Source organism: Macrosteles quadrilineatus, unplaced genomic scaffold, assembly GCF_028750875.1.
Source record: "Macrosteles quadrilineatus isolate MER2022 unplaced genomic scaffold, UCM_ALF_1.0 Scaffold_9__3_contigs__length_116548681, whole genome shotgun sequence".
Taxonomy (NCBI): domain Eukaryota; kingdom Metazoa; phylum Arthropoda; class Insecta; order Hemiptera; family Cicadellidae; genus Macrosteles; species Macrosteles quadrilineatus.
In genome coordinates, this window is record NW_026542602.1 from 18,447,719 (window position 1) to 18,456,150 (window position 8,432).

The following is an 8,432-nucleotide window of genomic DNA, read 5'->3' on the forward strand; positions in this document are numbered from 1 at the left end:
AGGTATAGCCACAGTCTTCAGGAAAAAGTTTGGAGGGACTGAAGATCTTGAGCGTCAGAGACCCGCCATTGGTACCACCCTTCACCTGAAGCGCAATGGACAGCATTTGTTCTACCTCATTACGAAGGAAGCGTCAAGCCAGAAGCCCTCCTACGAATCGCTGAAGAAAAGCCTGCAAGACCTGCGAGACAAGCTTCTTCGGATTGGAATCAAAAAGCTGGCTATTCCAAGGCTGGGATGTGGTTATGACGGATTGGAATGGAAGATTGTAAGAAATATGGTGCAGGAACTTTTCGAGGACACTGGCATCGACATTGTGGTCTGCGTATTCAACCCGTGGGGGACCGGAGACATTGGTCCAGAAGATCTCAAGCTTCGAGAGAAATCTGTTCTGGGGCAGAACAGTCTTAAGGAGGGGGTAGTGTTACAAGTCAGGAGCCCCGCGTAACAATAGCCAGGCGCCGTCTCAAAAGGGTTGTTTGTTTACAAAGGTTTCTCCGTACGTGCCAGTGAAAGACAATAGACCCATGTCAACGGACTACGTCAATAGGGTCTTTGACATCCACCAGAAGCTTCTACGGTGATCTGTAAACAGCTTTGTTTGGGCTACTAGGTGCCTCCAGAATGTTCCACGGTAAACTTATATAAGGGACCGTCTTCCGGCACACGGCAGTTGAGTTGAGTTGAGCCTTCCGAGAATCGTCCTAGCGAGCGCCCGTCGGTGTTAGTGACCAGTGCTAGTGCTAGTGAGAGTGACAGTGTAGTGACGGTGTAGAGACAGTGTAGTGACAGTGTTGTGACAGAAGTAGTGATAAATCCTGTAGAGGCTAGCTGTAAGTAGAAACATTGTAAATTAGAATAGGCTTTAGCTAGGTTTAGATAGGGTTAGTTAGGTGTTAGGTAATTCTAATATCTGTAAAAATAAAGAATAATACGTGTAAATAAATAAGTAATATAAAATCGCCAAGTTTTTATTGTAAGAACCTGTCAAGCCCGCAACAATATGCAAAACCATTAATCAAATTAATTCCTCATTATCTAACAACTTTACGTAAGTAAATAAGACGAAAGTAATTAAACAGATAAAATATTGATATGTATTATAAACTAAATTAATTTGACTCAATCTCTTCACTAAAACTTATAAATTGCTATGCACTTTTTTAAATTACTCTATGTTTTAAAATTATTTTGCTAGCTTTGTTGTTATTTTGTTGTTCCGCCATTTTATTCTGATCAATGAGAATCAAATGAGACTTGGAGGCATTTCTTTTTAATATCTTGTCATTATTGTTAACTGTATTTTAAAGTTAGTAGAGTGGTATAGTAGAGTCTATATGTCTGGTATATTATTTCCAAAATAGTAACCTCTTCGTAGAACATCCTGTATATATCTTTATAATTTTTTACTGAATCATGAACTTTTGTATTTTACATCATTTTTACTTTGTGTCTCAAAAATAAAATATGCTAAACAAAATTATTGTGGTAAACACATATACAAAAACACTCAGTAAAACGAAAGTCAATACTTTGGTTTAGCGCTAAAGAACTTTTACAATCACAAATTTATTTTAAAATTAAATACTACTACAATATTAAATCGTTGCAAACTATTCCTTTCTTTGTCAACAATCACTTTATACTCAACTAGTTATTTATTTACTCTCCGTGGAGATAAGTTACTTAAATATGAATAATTCTATTATTCATAACTTTTGTATTGCTTCGATTCGGAAAAGGTTCTTCGATTTATAATGTTTAGACCTGTATTATGTGTACAGTATTATTAAGGTTATTATTAATATTGTGATGCGTATCCTTCATAATGTGTTAAAATTACGAAGTTCATATTTGTATAGCCTTGTTTGTTTTAATCAAACCCCAAAGATATTTTACACCCAGATATAACTATAGTCAATTGCTTCAAGAACTGGACCAGCCGTATCCCAAACTAATGCTGTTTATTTTATACCACAGCACTCGCATCAAGATCCAAGATCCACCCACTCGCATTACGTAACGTCACAGAATTAAGAATAGGCAGTTAGTAGGCATATTAGTTAAGTATCTATTGTTTATTCTATGGTATTGTGATCAGTGGAAGATGAGCCAGGGGTTGTCCTAGGACTTGGTCCTCTTCAGCCAGTGAGAACCAGTGGCACACGCAAGTCCAGCCGCAAACAGGTTTCACCCTTACCATAGACAGAAATTCCGTATTCTGTTTTTACACCTTATGATTTTCAAAACATGTGGACATCCAAGGCATTGTATGGTCGGAGCAGCGTTGGCCGCGCCGGGCAGTAAACTGGTGATGTGTCGTTAAAGTCGACTGTAAAACATAAGTCGGTAAAAACCCGTCCTGCTTATGGATAATTGCGTAGGCCAAAACTTTGGATACGATTTCTTGCCCGGGACACTGCGATACAACAAACGATACAACGCTTTGACAAAAATTGTGAAATATCATTTACATATTAAACTTTATCATATAATCAAAGACATGTTATAAGAAAAGCATCACAGATCTGTATACATATATTTGAAGATAGTCCGAAGGTAGTATTCACATTTCAAAAGCAATCCAATAACTTGTATTAACAATTTGTAACACTCTGTATCTTCACTGATATGATGGAAAATATATACATTTATACATATAAAATATACGTAGAGAGGAATCATTTCCAGTTGAAAACGTCTATCATACGCTCTGTTTACAAATCATCATTTTGGTTACGAGTCCCAATATCACGATACAATCCTATCGTTTGAAATTATACTAATAACTATGCCAACTAAAGTGAGACCACTGGAACATAGTGTTGTTTTTTTTTCATGGAAAAGAGGGAAATAGTGATATTTATTTTTATGTACCTGTTTTGTAAAACTAAAATTCCAGGATTTTCTTCATGAAAATGTAAAATTATAAACTGAGGCTCTCTTTTGATTTCTGAATGTACAACTGGTACAACCTATCATTTGGCAAATAAAATATAATGACAAGGTTAATTAAAGTAAATGAATGGTATGAGTGGTAATAAATCCCTCCATTAATACCTTTTATCTTATAAGTTGATTTCTTGGACTACATTTATCTCACACTAAGTTTGAGGACCTAGACTTTGAACCATCTCTAACTGTAACCGAAACTTCAACCTGTTTTTGCTTATTTGAATAAACAGCAAGTCAAAGTTATCATCATGAGTCAGTCTCCGTTTTTAGAAGTTCGATGGAATGTAAATGTAGATGTTTTAGCATTCAACCGTTATCTGAACCCAACATACAGTACTTGTACATATAACATCCATAATTTTACTGAGGGCACTGCAATTGAACTAATCTAGCTGTAAAATCTAGATCCCCCGGTTATAAGGAAGTTTCATGACGTGTTACATTTAGCCTAAGTCAACTACATGTTTCTGTCCTTCGTAAGGACAAACTTTACATTCTGTACTTTACTGATCGTGGATAACACCAGGAAGAAGCAATAGTTGACAAATAAATCAATATAGTTTGTTGTTGTAGTTTTGGATTGAGTAAAACAGTCCCCATTCAACAGGTGAGCCGTATCTGTCGTGTTGCTGTTGGTAAGTTGAGACGGTTACACAGGTTGAGGTTCATACTGCCGACTTAAGCAAAACTTCAAATAGTACAACCGGTGGTTCATCCATCTATTAACTAATGCCTCCCTACTTTATCTGGTTGTTTAACGAAATAAAAAATCAAAATACTGACAACACTCCATATTAATGCACTAAGGTAATTTGTAATTTGAAGAAATTTGACCACATCAGTGAATTCAGATTGAAAGCTCATACCACTATCAATACAGAAAATCTCTGATCTACATACATCAATTTTGGTTCACAAGACGATGCCGACAAACCAGCCTCAGTATCTGAATACCAAGTTGGTACGAAGATCTGAGGTCTGTGAGCGCAGTACTCGTCATGAAGGCTTGTTGCAGTTACCGCGGGTCAGAACTGAGTCAGGGATAAAGGCCTTTTCCTACTTTGGACCCCTGGTTTACAATGCTTTACCATCAGGGGTAAAAGAAAAAAGATTACAGGCATTCAAGAAGAATGTTAAATGTATGCTCCTTTTGTTTTATTTCTTAGGAATGTTGCATTTTCATTTAATTTAATTTACTTCTAATTGACAAAAGTTTGCATGTAAAACAGAAATTTTTATCTGATGTACGCTGGATAAATAAAGACCTTATTTATTTATTTATTTTATTCAATCCATTCAAAGAACCAAACAGCATTATATTTATCTCATTCATAATTATGTTAAATCTATAGTGGTTGCTCTAGTTTTGTAATCTATGACCATTGTGGAAGACATTGTTTGTCTAATACACTTTGGCTGTGCCACGATACCATAAACACTACAGTAAAAAAATGTGACACAATGTAGGAACTTTACTACAAAAAAAACTACACACGCTGGTTGAACAAGTAGATCACCTTTCAACCCCCGAAAAATTGACCACTACACCAGAAAACACGTAAGCATAATCCGGTTACAATGTTTACCTGTAAGAAATTTCCGAAAATAAACACAGTAACGAGATCGGTAACAGGAGAACCGACAGGTCCGGTGGTCCTAATAAGTAGCCACTCATGTTTGGCCAAACCTGAGCAGGCAGCAGAAGATGAGTTTTAAATTAATAAGAAGTGATGAAGTCGACCGGTCGACGTAGTCTCGGTGTATAAGCACTTCAAGGGGCGGCCCAGAATCGGCGTGTAAATTACAATATAAACTCACTTCTGTCACTTCACTTCACATTTAATATCTCACTGCCAGACGTTTATAAACGAGTCGTTAAATTACACTTTTTTGACGTTTGGCGCCGTTTATGTGTGTGGGTATAGAAAATGCTCAATATAAAATGTATATTTTATGCCTTGAGAATTATTCAACTTTTAGTGAGCCCTACAGAACCATAATTAAATCGAATAGTGCTAGAAAAGGTATTTTAGTTTTTTTTTTAATTTCTATACGTGTAATGCTAATTACAACGTTATTTAATAATTTATGTGAACACTCAACACAATATGCTAATACCAACGTCGAGTATTTGTCTCGATGATCGACAATAGTGAATTATAAAAGAGTTAAATATATATTCCTATCATTCCACTTTTTACAATTCATTTAGGCTCGAAAAGATTAAACATTTACTTTTATGCTGTATATTTTAAGAGTAATGATCTTCATTATCAATTTAAAAATATTTACAATAAACCTACATTAGTAACAAAACATCTATAATAACATCTAATAGTGTTCTGGCAACGACATAAGACTGGAATTGGGTGAAGAAAGAATAACAAGTAAACTATATACTCTTCATTGTGGAATTCAATGATTGTGATAAACAAACGTAGTAGCGTAACAACTCGCTGGACGGTATGTGTATGTGGTCCTGTAAACAGCAAAAATTGTCATTGCAACCAAAACATTGCTTCAAAAAATACCAATGCAAATGCCTTTGGTAGCCTACAACCAGAGGTGCTTCAGCAGCGTTGATTTAGTAGAAAACGCTACATCAGCGATGAAGCAGTTAGGTCTTCATTGAATAATCCAGCTGCAATTCATTTAACCGTAAATACTTAAGCTGCGAATGCTTTAGTAAACAAATCGGTACTTTCCTGTTAAAGGGAACATTCATTATTATCGATGATTTTTTCTCTCGATATATCGATATTAACAAATTGAAACATATCAGCTGACAACTACGATAAATATTGTTCAGTATCAACAAACAATAATGAAGGAAACTGTTCTAAAAAAATAACCTAACATAACTAACAAAACTTGCTGTGTAACATTTAAAAATTCCGTGTTTAACTTGCCTTTTCCGTTATCAAAAGGAATTTTTAAATAGTACAGCAAGTTTGGTTGGTTATGATAGGTTAGCTTAGAACAGTTTAATTTCTTAATCCATATAATAGACTATTTTAGCCTAAACAAGATCAGTTGTCAATTTGTAATGGATCGGAAAACAAAAATATCGATATATCGAGAAAGAATCATCGATAATAATGAATGTTCCCTTTAACAGGAAAGTACCAACAAATCCTAAAATTCTTCTGTATCTATTTTTTTAGTGTTTTGCAGAATTTTATCCTAAAGTAAATAATTCATCAGGATGGATGGCTTCCACAAAAAACTATTCAACGTTTGAAGGAAACGCTTCCATAGTGAATGATTTGTTAGCAAACGCATGAGTATCAAATGATTCAGCCACAAAAGCTTCCGAGGCTAGTTCTCTCAACAGCAAGTGATACAACGTAAAGGCTTCAGAAGCTATTCTATAATTTGCTCACCAGAAAATTATTCAGCATCAGCATCAAGTGCATCAGGTTGCAAAAGCTTCAGAATCTGACCCTCCCAACCCAACAGCATACTATTCGGCAACATATGTTTCCACCGCAAAAGCTTCAGAATCTAACTCTTCCAACAGCAAACCATTCGGCATCAAATGTTTCCGCAGAAAAAGTTTCAGAATCTAGCTCTCCCAACAGCAAACCATTCGGCATCAAATGTTTCAGCCACAAAAGCTTCAGAATCTAAGTCTCCCAACAGCAACCCATTCGGCATCAACTGTTTCAGCCATAAAAGCTTAAGAATCTAAGTCTCCCAACAGCAACCCATTCGGCATCAAATGTTTCAGCCACAAAAGCTTAAGAATCTAAGTCTCCCAACAGCAAACCATTCGGCATCAAATGTTTCCGCAGAAAAAGCTTCATAATCTAACTCTCCCAACAGCAAACCATTCTGCATCAAATGTTTCAGCCACAAAAGCTTCAGAATCTAAGTCTCCCACTAGCAAACCATTCGGCATCAAATGTTTCCGCAGAAAAAGTTTCAGAAACTAACTCTCTCAACAGCAAAACATTCGGCATCAAATGTTTCAGCCACAAAAGCTTCAGAATCTAAGTCTCCCAATAGCAACCCAATCGGCATCAAATGTTTCAGCCACAAAAACTTAAGAATCTAACTCTCCCAACAGCAAACCATTCTGCATCAAATGTTTCAGCCACAAAAGCTTCAGAATCTTAGTCTCCCACTAGCAAACCATTCGGCAACATATGTTTCCACAGCAAAAGCTTCAGAATCTAACTCTCCCAACAGCAAACCATTCGGCATCAAATATTTCCACCGCAAAAGCTTCAGAATCTAACTCTCCCAACAGCAAACCATTCGGCATCAAATGTTTCCACCGCAAAAGCTTCAGAATCTAACTCTCCCAACAGCAAACCATTCGGCATCAAATGTTTTCGCCGCAAAAGCTTCAGAATCTAACTCTCCCAACAGCAAACCATTCGGCATAAAATGTTTCCGCCGCAAACGCTTCAGAATCTGACTCTCCCAAGAGCAAACCATTCGGTATCAAATGTTTCCACCGCAAAAGCTTCATAATCTAAGTCCCCCTAGAGCAAACCATTCGGTGTCAAATGTTTCCGCCGCGAAAGCTTCAGAATCGAACTCTACCAACAGCAAACCATTCGGTATCAAATGTTTCCGCCGCAAAAGCTCCAGAATCTATGTCTCCCAAGAGCAAACCATTCGGTATCAAATGTTTCCGCCGCAAAAGCTTCAGAATCTATGTCTCCCAAGAGCAAACTATTGGGAGACAAACATTTATCAAATGTTTCAACCGCGAAAGCTTCAGAATCTCTCTCCCAAGAGCAAACCATTCGGTATCAAATATTTCAACCGCGTAAGCTTCAGAAGCTGACTCTCCCATCAGAAAATTATTCAGCATCAAATGCTTGGACGACGACAAGACTGGTGTATAGTGACTGACAAACGAGAATAACCTCACTTAACCGCATGATAAATCACCGCAATTAACCTCGCATTAGTTGGCGCATGTCGCTGCTGCACACTGACACTGACACCGAGCGAACTGATCTCTCAATCTACCTATACTTTATTGAACTTGTTCATCGTGACAACGGAACAATAATGTACAGACCAAGCCATATACTTCCTTATAGATTTGCCATCTTCATGGATCAGCTAAAGACGATTTTAAAGAATATTTGAGCGGTATATGTCAATTTCAAGATATAATCTTTTTGTTGTTATTCCCCCATCTGTAAAAAACATGCGTAAATAAAACCATCGTATATTGTTATAAATGACGAGTATATCAAACTATAATACATTATTATTGACCTCCATACTTTACTATAAAATTTGCTCGTAAAGGGAAGAAAATGATTTATTTTACATCAGTACTCTCAAACTTAACCGGACATGACACACATCAAAAGATTTTCAAGTAGGAGTCAACTCAGCCCAGTCAATGACGTAACTTGATGTAATGTAAGAAATAAATATGAATACCACTTGCATTCCTTTTGTGGTCTACATACCTGGACTGATAAAAACTGTAACTGATAAAAACATCA